Raw genomic sequence first — 13,019 nt, forward strand, 5'->3', positions numbered from 1 at the left:
CTGTCTTTTTTTTTAAAGCTGAATTTGACGATTTTTTCTCTCACAATTAGATGATTGTTTTCTTTTATATTTTTTCTTTTCTTTTCTTTCCTTTCTTTTAAATTGTTTTTTGGATAGCTTTTCTTAGAGGTGTCAAACGTGCCGTGCTGGGCCGGCACGACACGCCCAACACCTGGCCCATCAAGGGTCTGGGCCGGGCCTGAGAAGAAAAACTCAGGCCCGGTCCAGGCCCTTGGCCCTAGTCCATTAGGGCCAGGGTCGGGCCTGGGCCCAGGCCCTTCACAGGCCGGCCCCGGCCCTTGTATTTTTTTTTAAATTAAAAAAATATATATCATATGCCCCCAAAAGATGTGATTTTATTGAATTGACATAATAGGAATAAGTACACATAAATGACTACCTCGTTAAAAACCTTGCTAAGTAAAACCCGTGGGGAGATCGGGACAAAACCTTAGCGAAGGAAAAAAGAGTGCAGTAGCTAGGAATAGTAAATTACAAACCTAAGTGCTTCCAGAAGATTCAGTTATTTCTAAGTTAGAAAAATATTCTTGCATTGAATCATCTGTGTATTGTTGTTTTCGTCTTCTGGCATCTTCCCAGTCTTTAATGCACATTAGCCCTTCTAAGATATCTGGATGCATTCTGCTTCTCTTCTCGTCAAGAATTCGGTTGCTTGCGCTAAAAGCTTGCTCCGATGCTACCGTTAACACTGGAGCTGTCAAAATGTCACGAGCTATTACGGACAGTGTTGGAAAACGATCGGTCTTACTTTTTCACCACTGTAAGATGTCTAGTTTGTCGTCATCGATTACAAAATTTGCTTCAAAATATTTTACTAGTTCGGTAGACGCTTGTGTTGATGACGATCCTGCCGTTTTCTCTTTCTTCTTCAAAAAACTCCACGATAATCCTTTAGGCCCCGAACTGCTAGTTGACGTCAAAGTTCCCTGTTCTTTTTGACATGTGCCGTATTTTGCTTCATACAAACTAAAAACCTTTTCTAACATTTTCTTAGCGTCAGTAATTGTTAGTTGCAGATCTATTTCTAAATTCTCTGCGATAGCAGTAATCAATGATTTAGTTCCATCTACTCCATACCAAGGATCTAAAATGGTTGCCAATGCATATAAAATAGGACAACCTGACCAATAACTTTTAAATTTATTTTCCATTAACTTAACTATATTTCTAAAAAGTTATGTATCCCTATAATAAGAAAATGTTTCTGAAATATTAAATAGTTGATGTAAAGCTAAATGTGCAGTAGGATAATAAACTCCAGAAAGTAATTCAATAACATTGTAAAAAACTTCTAGAAATTTAAAAAAAATACTCAGCAATTTGTCAATCAGGATCGAAAATTAAAATTTACTCGTTCTTATTGTTTACGTATGTCGTGATAAGCTGTGAATACGGGAGTGCTGCCTTCAACATTAAATATGTTGAATTCCACCTATGTCTCACGTCAGTTGGAAACTTTCTTGGGCGCATATGACTGTTCCTGCAATATTGTTTGAATTCTTGGAGCCGAGCTCCAGAACTAGATATGAATGATAATGATTCTCTAATATTTGTAAGATTAGCCGAGATATGTTCAATTCCTGCCTGGACTACTAAATTAATTATGTGACATGCACACCGTTGATGAAAAATTTCCCCTCCGAACGCTAGTTTCAAACTATGTTTAAACATGTTAATTGTAGCTGTATTAGCTGACGCATTATCAAAAGTAATTGTTAAAACTTTATCTTCTATACCATAAAACCCAAAAATTTCTATTATTGTACTAAAAATAGATGATGCGTTATGAGGATATGGACATAAATAAAAACCAATTATTCTTTTTTGTAAAACCTAATCGTCATCAACGTAGTGCGCTGCGACTCATAAATATCCAGTTTTGATTGCACCCCTCCCACAGGTCAGAAGTGCAAGAGACAGTATCATTAAAAGTCCTAAAATTATCAACAAGAGATTGTCTCATTGCATAAAATACTTTCATGCGATCAGAACGAGTTGTGTTTCTACTTACCCGTTTAAATTGTGGGCAGAAGGCTGTTTGGCTGAATTCTTCGAACGACGCATCATCTGCAAAAGAAAGAGGCAATTCGGCACTAGCTAGAAATTTAGCTAGTGCCTTACGAGCACGTTGTGCATTGTATGTAAAATTTTTTAACCCCTGTGTTGTGAGTGATAGTGTTTGTTGGAGGGAGTCCACACTCCCACCTTAGTGCAATGGTAGACATACTTTCTAATGTCTATCCAGATGACCAGTACCCCCACCCTTTTTATTAGAAACATATTTTTTACAATATTTACACACGGCACGAATTTCCATCTCACCTGTTTTTGGATTTTCAAAGAGACAAGTTGAGAGATAGAATGAGAGTGAGATGAGAAGTTGAGAGTGAATTATTGTGTGAGATTTAGGGTGGAATTAAGGGGCATTTATAGGAAATTTTTGGGTGGATTTTCGGATTGCGGCCCATGACGGGCCTAATGGGAGGCCCATCACGTGCCAAATGGGAGGCACATGACAGGCCAAACGGGAGGCCCGCCACGTGCCGCCAGTTGGGCCCGCGAGGGGCCCACTGGAGCATTTGAAATGGGTTGTTTTATGGGCCATTTCGCGAGCTTGGACCGGGCCGAACAAGGGCCGAATCAGGGCTTGGGATGGGCTGAACACGGGCCGGGCCGCGAGCCTCCACAGGCTAGGCCGTGCTTGGGCCGCAGGCTGAGAAGCTTAGGCCCAGCCCTTGCCCATTACACTTGCCGGGCCGGCACGGCCCGTAACAGTAGCGAATCGGGCCGTGCCGAATCTGACACTATTACGGGTTGGGACGGCCCGGCCCATTTGACACCTCTAGCTTTTCTTTCCATTATCTTCTGTACTATAGAGTTTTTCTTTTCCACTCTCTATTTTGTCGTCTGATTATATATATATAACCCCGTGCACTTGTTTATCCACACTCAATTTACTGTTTTTGCAATAGTGTTGTGATGTTGTTGCGCTTTTTCTTTTTGCTTCTTCCGTTTGTGGGTGGTGGGCCTATTGGTCGTTTTGATTTTTTTAAAGTGATTGGATAAGTCTGTCCCTGTGGTCTTGGTTTTTTCTTTATTTCTGCCGTGGGTGTTTTTGTCTATTCACCCGTGTTAAGCCCTAACACGTTTTCTTCTTCGGTTTTGTTTTCCTCCTCCATTTCTGTCTCGCTCTTTTTTTTGCCTTCATCTCCTCATTTCGTTCTTCTCCTTGGCTCGACATTAGTTGGGATCCTGGGGGTTTTCCTCTGTGTTGTTTGTGTGTTTGTCCTTTTGGTGGGCTTTGGGCGGGAGTTCACTTTTTCTTCTTCGATTTTGTTTTCCTCTGCCGTTTCTGTCTCTCTCTCTCGCTTTTTTTTTTCTTTGTCTTCATCTCCTCATTTCGTTCTTCTCTTTGGCTCGATTTTGGTTGGGATCTTGGGGGTTTTCCTTTGTGTTGTTGGTGTGTGGGTCCTTTTGGTGGGGTTTGGGCGGGAGTTTAGGGATTTTATTTTCTTTCTCCTTTGGGTTCTGCTGATGTTTTTATTTGTGATTATATGCTATTTTCGTCCCTTTTTTAATTATGTTTCCTATTTTGTGGTTTGTTTGATTACTGTTCTTGGTTCCGTTCTTTATGCATTATTCTTTGATTATATATTTTTGCTCTAATTTTTGTCGGTTATTTTTATTCAGTTATGTTTATAGTTGCTATAATAGCTTTATTTATCATCTTCTCTAAAGAATTTATTTTTGCAGGTGTTTTATCTACTTTCGTGGCTTTTCTTCTGCTCTATTTCACGCTGCATAGGGATAATGTGAGATTTTTTCCCCTTTCATTTATTGTGCTGATGATCTTGATTTTTTGGGTTGTCCTTTGATTTGTTAGGTTGATGACTTATTCTGATTTTGTTACGGTCAACTTTAACCAATTTTAGGGGAAAACTTTTTGCCCCTTTTTTCGTCATTTTTTTCAGTCTTTCCCTTGCTTCTGCCTTTTTCTATTTCTTATGTTGTTATTGGTAAAATTATCCTTAAAGCTCCATCCCTTTTATTACTTAATTAATAAAACCACTCTTCATCAATACGTGTTATATTATTATAGGTTGTTTACTGTCATGATAACTTTTCTACCTATTATTTATTAATGCTGTTGGTTGCATAGATTTATCATGTATGTTTTCGTGCACCTGTTCTCCTCCCCGTTCCATTTCATCCTTTATCACTGTCCATTTTCCTTCATTACTCCTCATTTACTGCTTACCGTTTTATACTTATGTGCCTTTGATTCTTTCTGTTTGTTGTTTTTTTTACCCATGACCATTCACTCTTTCACTCCACAGTCCATCATTTACTGCTGTTGACTCTTTTTTTTCTATCCTTAACTAGCTGTGTTCGTTCCTGGTTGGTTGATATCTTACGCTTAGCACTTTTTTCACAGTGATCCAGGTTCTATTAATAACTTCTGCTCCCTTTTTTCTCATGTTTTTAATGCTTGCTCCCATGTTATTAATACTCGCTGTTGTCTTTTGATATTGGTTTTATCATTATTCAATGGAATTGAAATGTTTATTTGTATTTTATCTTCCTGCCATGTTTTTAATATATGCCGTTGTCTTTCTTCATTGCTTTTGTCGACCTATGGCTTTACTATTTTATCATTATTCAATGGCATTAAATATTTATTTGAAATTATTCACTTTTTTGCATTATGTTTAAGCATGTTTTTAATTTAGATGTTTTAGTTTTACTTTCTTTTTCCCATTTCTTTTATTTTTTTCCCTATATTTTTTTTCTTTGTCCCCTTTTTCTTCTTTCCTCTCTCCCTCATAGTGATGATAGGCAAAAATAAGTTTAGGACATTGAGTTCAATATAGTTTTTCAGGAATTGCCGTGAATACATCTTTTCGATTTCATTTTATTTTTTCATACCTTTTCTAATCCAGAGTCTTTGGCTGTTTTGTTGTTCCTATTTTGGTTCATTTTTATGTTCTTACTTCCCTTAAATCAGTATTAAATGTAAGGATTACTTATATGTCTATATATATATATATAGGCAAAGTCTCTGGTCAGGCACTTGGAAGTGCCTGACCAAACCGACACTTGTATAAATATACATGAAGTGTGTATATTTATAGTAATTAAGTGAACATATATCATAAAAATATGTATATTAATGTTAATGAACGTAAGCGACAATGTATATTTTTAAAGGAAACATGTATTTTTTATAGCAATTAAGTGAACACGTAACATATTAATATGTATATTGCTTGATTTGTTGTATTTCATGTTATTGAACGTCGTTTGGAATTTTTTTTTTTTTTTTTACGTTATGCTGTAGGAAACGGCAATATACATGTATTTCTTATTTAAATTAAGTGAACATATAACATAGTAATATGTATATTGATTGAGTTGTGGTAGTTCATGTTATTGAACTTGCTTTGGAAGTTATTTTTGCTTAAAAAAGTCTTTAGTCATTTGGAGGTTGAATATTGTTGTCATTCTAACAGGTTGGAAAGAATTAGTAGGGAGACACAAATAGGAGATTGAATATAGAAAGAATAATGAGGATGAAGTAAATTGTAAAATGCCATGAGTTAGAAAATATGTAAACGTGCACATGGAGTAGCAGAAGCCAAACAGAGACCAAGATGTATATTTGCTGTCTGAGATATGTGTATCCGATATAAATAAGTGAGTAACTGACCTAGTAATATGTACAATGACTAAGTAATTATTGTTGTTCAATAAAAGTTGTATTGTAGTTTTCTTGAATACTCAAAAAAGCATGATGACTGTCTCAATATTAGATTTTCAGAATATTTTATTTTTCTAAGAAATAGATACTACAAACGACCACAAGTATAATCGTCGTTTTAACTTAGATGATCGTGAATGCAACAATGAATATCAATGTCACTTATTTTGTACTTGTATTTAAATTTTGGAGTCGCGAAGGTTTTTTTATTTATTTTGCATTAATAGTAATGGATGTACTTAATTTTTAAATCGTTGAAGATTTAGATTTCAAATATTTAAAGCAGCGATTTTTTTAATTGTTGTTATTTAAATTTCCTGACTTCTTTAAAATCATCAGCTTTGTTAATGATGCAAAGAGTTTCTGTAGCCGAAGGTTGTAATACTTAGACCATGAGCATTGGCTCATGAGTTTGTAAATGCAAAACTGCAAGATTTACAAATATTAACTGTGTCTATCACGGGAGATGATTGAAAATAGAGAAATTATAAACAGATTTAATTATTTATAAAATACCAAGTTTAATCTAATATTGTAATTACTACTTTCAAGTTTTACAAGATTAGAATGCCTTCTCTATGATAAAAGGACAACAACTACAAGGGATTTATCAATATCTAAATACGTATCAGTCTAAATGTCACAATAAAAGTTTGTGAGAGCTAGTAAAAAATAAATAAATCAAAAAATCAAAACCTCGCATTGAAAGATTAAGAAATAAATCCCTAAAAACATAGACGTGATCAATGACAAAGGCTATATGCATGATGATTGTTTCCTGTATTTGTTTAACAAAAAGAGCCAAAGCAATAAGTGAATTGTACAATCTATGACCATAACATCTATATGACGATTTCAAGTAAAAACCATTCTATTTCATGCCTTCAGCAAGTGTATGAGGAATTGGTCCACTAAGTTACTGTAGACCGGTGTCAGAGAAACCAATCGGAGGAAGAGGGGAAAGTGGAAGAGAGCGGGGACATCGAAACTCAATTGAAAAAAAAATGACGCTCCCTTTCCTGCCAAAACGACCGCATGTTGGTCAAAAATTTTCACCCAAAATGATGTCGTTTTGGTTGAAAGCGAGCGTGCACAGTGATTCATTATCGTTTTGGTTGAAAGCGAGCGTGCACAGTGATTCATTTTGTGCCTTCTATTATGTAGATAAAACTATTTTCTAAAGCCTAATATAAAAAATGAAAATGAGAAATTCTCTTTTCAGCCATTCATTTTAATAGCATAGAACAAGAATTAGGGTTAAAAAAGTGAAAATAGAACAAGAAATTCTCATGTTGCCTGATAAGAAGCTATGTGTCGTTTCAGTAATTGCAAACAAAAACTGGTACTAGGGTGAGAAACATCAGCTGATTAAGTATGTCTTGAAAATTATACAATACCAAAAAAACTAGTCAAAATTTAGAATATTAGTATATCATCAAATCTACAACCAGCATCATAGATTCAAAATTTAAAAATGAATGAAAACAAAACTAATGGCGAGGGAATAAAAAAAGAAAGTAGTATAAAAAAATTGATGGAAACTAGAGGTTTACTATGCCTCAGATCCAATAGCAATGTGAAACATAAAGAAGCCATTGCAAAAGGTGGCCATAACTCTCACTTGCACTTAACACCAGCTTCAGCAGCTCGGCGGGCCTTTTTTTCAGCCAGAGCCAACAAGTTGCTTGAGATCCCATCGTCTTTTCTTATATATGCAAATCTAAGAAAGCACAAGACTCTTAAAGTACCACAACCTTAAATTCTGACCCACTAAAATAAATAAATAAATATATATCTATATATATTTCTTAAGCTCAAAATCTTGGGACTTAAAGAAAAGTTATGGGTCAATTGATCCAAAAGCTCCACAGAAATTAGATCCAAAGTAAAACCTAATTAATAACAAGAACGTTGAATGTCGATCACAACAGAGCCTTTACAAAGGTGATTTCTTTCTCATTTCCAATCAACACAGATTCTCGATCAAGATTCATTCAAGAAAAGAACATAAAACAATGTATGCGTTTGGAACTCGTTTCAAAATGATTTCGTTTTCTGTATGAAAATGAAAATGAAAACGTTTTCATTTCTATTTTAGAATCATTTCTGAAAATGCGTTTGGTAGTTTTATTCTGATATTATTTTCCGTTAAAAAAAAATTGAAACTGCGTTTGGTGGTTTAATTTTTAAAAACATGTAATAGTATTCTTTTTAACCTTTTTCTTTCATCATTTTTGTGAACACTCACTGAAACAATTTAGCAAACACTTAAACAGCAAACTTATTGAACCCAAAACACATACATAACGTTGACATCTACTTCAAATGGAAATAAATCAGAACTATCCTACTCTCTTTCATTATATTAAAGTGTAATGGTTGAGAACGTGAATGAGAGAAGTTTATAATTATGATTAATATTCAAGGATATTAATCTCCAATATCTTCTCAAATCTCACCTGATATGAGAGAGAGAACAATGTTCTCACATCTCTTGAGAAATTTCCAATAGAGATGGTCTTTTAAGCCAAGCCTCCTAATGATATAATCAAGAAACGAAATTGGAGTAACTGGGTTCATCTTCCATTCGAGTGTTGAGAGCACCAGGAGCTCCATTCTCTTAATCGTTTTCGCTTCAAACACGAACTTATTCTCTTCCACCTAACCACACGAAAAAAGATTCATTTTTTTCTTTTTCAATTAATTTTCAAGGATTTTTAGCCAGAACCAGGAAAAGGTTCATACGAATTATAATGAAGAACATACTTGGAAGTCTAATAGAAGAGGCACTTGGGTCTCTTCAACTTTGGCAGAGAGAGAGAGACAAGCCACAAAAGCGAGGTGGGCCATCCATGGCTTCTCTCTCTGAAACTCGAAGCTGAGGAGAAACCATGGTGAGCACGGAAGATCCCTCTCAGCCGCCGGTAAGCCTTCCTCAATCAAGCCACCGATCCTTGGCATGTGAAGCCCATCCCCACCCGAGGCGGCGATCCCCGGGCGCATATGGAGGAAGCCGGCGGCGGCGAGGTGGCTGCTGAGGAGGTCAATGAAGCTCGAGGAAGGTCGACGGGTTTGGGAGTGCTCGTGCTTCTTTCTCTTGGGAGTGCTCGTGCTTTTGAGAAAAAGAGAGGTCGTTTGAGAAACAAACTTTTTATCTATACCGTCCAAATTTCAATCCGACGGCTACAATTATTGAGCGGACTGATCAGGCATATTTCATATGCCGGATGAGAGACCATTCCTATATATATATATATTACTTTCTCTTTTGTACTATTAAATACTATTTTTTTTTCACATCCTCTTTGTATTTATGATATTTTTCCGTGATTTTCTGTCATTAACAATTTCTAATATTTTTACTCTTACTATTTGAATTAAAATTTGTTTTTCTATAATATTATTACAATATAGTAGTAGAAGAAACTCCATCTAAACTATTTATCCATACTAAGTTTATTATTTTGACAATAATGTTATACCGATTTTGTCCCTTTTCCTCTTCTTCTTCTGTTTGTAGGCGATGAGCCTGTTGGTTTTTTAGATTCTCCTGGTGTGTTTGGACGATTATGTTTTCATGTTAGTTTTTTTCTCATATACTCATTTCCAGTCATCTTTGTTTTCTTTTTTGCTCCTTTTTAGCTTGGCTTAATCTATATTTTTTACTCCAGTTTTCGTTTGTATCTGTTCCGTATTTGCCAAAGAATTCTCATTTCTTCCATCTTTTGTTTATTCACTTGGTAGTTTTTGAATAATTTCATGTCTTACTCCGGTTCATTATTTTTTGTGAAATATACATTATAATGCGGATGATGAATCAAATATCTTATAAAGTATCGTGCCTTTGTGCAGTTGCTTATAGTAGCCACTCATAAAATGGAAAATTCAAGACTTGAGCCATGATTGCCATATAAAAATACCATGATATTGACGCCTTATGAATCTCCTTTTGGCTACTACTTTTTTCCCTCCTTTTTTTGTCCTTTTTTCTGCCCTTTTTCTGTTTTTGTTGATTTCCATTGGTTTAGATATTAGCATGGGCTTTTTTTTTACATGCCATCAGTGACTATTACTAATGCTAAATATATTAACCAATTATATTAATGTCAATATTACTTATTTATGCTTCTTTATATTTTTTTCCTATGTACTTATGCTATTATATTATTACATAGTGCTGCTGCCTAAGGTTAATTAAAATTTGCTGTCATTAACAAAAATTAGCGATATATTCTTATTTTATCCTTTACTTCATAAAAAAAATGATTTGTAGGTTTTTTTCCCCTACGAAATTACAAAAGTATAAAATACAGATACTTTAGGTGTTAAATTTGCCAATGTGTATGCACATATGTAGATGTTAGGTTTTTTCCTAACATATCGCAATCAATAATAAATAATTTAATTTATCTAATTTCTTCTCCCTTTTCTTTATTTCCTAAATGTTTCTATGTCATAAACACAGATGGATAGGAGAAATATTCGAAAAAGATCATCACGGTAAAATCAATCTACATCGTGCCATTTCTCAAATGAGCCAAGATTCTACGAATACAACTAATAATCTTCAAAACCAGACAAATGAAGCTTTTCAAGCTACATCGGCAGCACGATCACGATCTAAATTCTACACAATGCTTGGCCATTTTCAGTGTCAAGAAGAAGTTCCCAAATTATTCCCCTCAACATCCGACAATTACAATGAACATCGTAATTTCCTTACCTATATTAACCATTATGTTTAAATAACAATAAAACTATTTGTAGGAACAATATTCATATTTTGCTAGTTTTATTACCATTTTTCTTTTCCTTTCATAGGTGCTATTAATGCATACATTCATCTCAGAGATTGTTCCTATATATGTTGTCATTGTGGTGCTTTATTTTAGTTCAGTGAGCGAGTCAAAAATAGTAACCTCATTGAATATAATCTTTGTTGAAGAAATGGAAAAATAACATTGTCCTTAGTTAAGAAAACACCTCCTATACTGGATAGATTACTTGATTATCATGGAGGTTCAATAAGTACACATTTCCGTAAAAACATTCGAATATATAATTCTATGTTTGCATTTACATCATTTGGAGCTAATATAGAAACAAATACAAGAAACTCAAGTGGTCCATATATTTTTAAAATAAGTGGGCAAGTACATCATCTTATAGGATCTTTATCACCAATTAACAACAATCCTCTAAAATTTGTACAATCGTATATATATGACACATAAAATGAAATTGAAAATTGAATGACCTCATCATTTCAACATGATCACCAATATGAAAATTTAATACAATTTATAACTGAAAACCTAATAAAAATCCTTGATGATACAAATAAATTAGTTAAACTCTTCCGAATGATAAGAGATCGATATCAACAATGTCATATCCCATCTATGAAATTAAGACTTATAGGTCGAAGAAATACAAATAGCAACTAATATGAACTAAGGCTGTAAGAAATCACCCCGAACCTGACGAACCCGGCCGAGCCGAGCCGACCCTACTAAAAAATCACGGGTTTCCAATTTGTTATTTAATTTTCGGTTTTAATTATGCCTAACCCGCACTGCGCGGGTAGGGGCGCGGGGTGGGGTTACATGAATCCGAGGTAATCCTACCCGGCCGAACATGTTCAAAGTAGGTAAAACAATGTCCAACACTTCAAATTCTTACTTTCATAAGGTTATGGACTTTATACATTTAAACTGTTAACTTATTTATGTTTTGGATTCACGGTTTGTGTAAAAAATGCTTGTATGCCATAGTTGTTGAATTAGGACATTCTTTATTTATATTGGAAGTGTTTGATTTCAAAGTGAGTGTTTTAATTGTTCACCTTGCATTTAGACCGCCTCTTGAAGGAAAGACATGTTCTGTTTGATAATGATTTCTTCTGTAACAAGCACAGATTAATTGACTAAAAAGTGATCATGTGGTCCTTGAGATCACTAACCCGAATAACCCGAGTAACCCGACCCTCCCCGAGGTCACCCGAAAGGTTGCGGGTTTGTACACTTAAGAGAGTGTCGCGGCCTAAAATTTTCTCAACCCGCACTGGTCCGGTAGGCTCAATTTTTCGGCTCAACCCTACCCTACCCGGCCGATTTACACCCCTTATGAACTACCTATTTCACATGATATAGGTGGGTTAATAGTTGGAGATATTGGTGAATATGAGCAAGGAAGAGACATTATAATTCAAGATAGAACATATACTTTACAAAGAATTATAAAATTACATCCATGTTATATGGTCCTTCAAAACCCTCTATTATTTCCTTACGGAGAAGATGGTTACCGAATATATCTAAGATATAACATGAACAATTCAAGCAACAGCTCCACAAGAAAAAGAGTTTCTATGTGAGAAGTTTATTGCCATCAACTACAAGAACGGGAAATACAAGGCAATACCCTTTTTCGGGCCGGCAGACTATTCTAATAATATATAGTTGATGCATATGCCTCTGTAGAGGAAGATCGATTAAACAATGTTAGGAAAAATTAAAAAAATTTAAGATATGAGATTTATCAGGGAATTCAAGATGCGATTACCAGAGGAGATACAAATACACAAGTAGTGCTGGAACTTTGGACGGGCCGCCCGCGACCGCCCGAAAAGCCCGAGTTTTTGCCCGAGCCCGAGCCCGAGCCGCCCGAGAAATTTGGGCCGCCCGCCCGAGCCCGAATTTCACCTTGAACGGGCCGCGGGCTTGTATTAGGCGGCCCGAGCCCGGCCGGGCGGCCCGAGCCCGCCCGAATTGCCCGAATTATTTAAAAATTTTTTTTTAATATTAAGTTATTTTGTGTTAAAATTTATATATATATATATATTACAATTTGAAATTTGAAATGAACACACGAACTATATAAAAAAATTCTTTCTTTATTAATTTTTAAATTTATAATTCATGATTACCTCATTAAAAACTTTACCAAGAAAAACCCAATTGGGATAAAAACTTAGCAAGGAAAAAAGAGTGCAATCATATTGTGACGAATTATAAATTTTACAAACTTACAAAGTTATACAATTACAAATACAATGTCAAAGGTAAATACATATTTACAAATTACAAATTTACAATTTAATTTAAAGCTAAAGGATCGTCTTCAAAATTAAATGTTAATCGATTAAATTCATCGATCCATTATTGGCTTGCCGGTGAAATTGTATCTTGTAAATGTTGATCGGCCCGATCCCAATCCTTAATGCAAACCAAGGCTTCAA

At 35.0% G+C, this 13,019-nt stretch overlaps 1 long non-coding RNA gene across 2 annotated transcripts; it reads left to right on the forward strand.

The window, feature by feature from the left end:
• Positions 1–3,173: 3,173 nt before the first annotated feature.
• On the forward strand, positions 3,174–5,798 carry LOC112094092. 2 transcript variants are annotated; one of them, XR_002903348.1, is made up of 3 exons: positions 3,174–3,833; positions 4,405–4,464; positions 5,532–5,798. It is a non-coding gene; the product is annotated as an uncharacterized LOC112094092 (long non-coding RNA). The 2 variants fall into 2 exon arrangements; XR_002903349.1 differs by lacking the exon at positions 4,405–4,464.
• Positions 5,799–13,019: the final 7,221 nt, after the last annotated feature.

Source organism: Morus notabilis, unplaced genomic scaffold, assembly GCF_000414095.1.
Source record: "Morus notabilis unplaced genomic scaffold, ASM41409v2 Scaffold616, whole genome shotgun sequence".
NCBI classification, from domain to species: domain Eukaryota; kingdom Viridiplantae; phylum Streptophyta; class Magnoliopsida; order Rosales; family Moraceae; genus Morus; species Morus notabilis.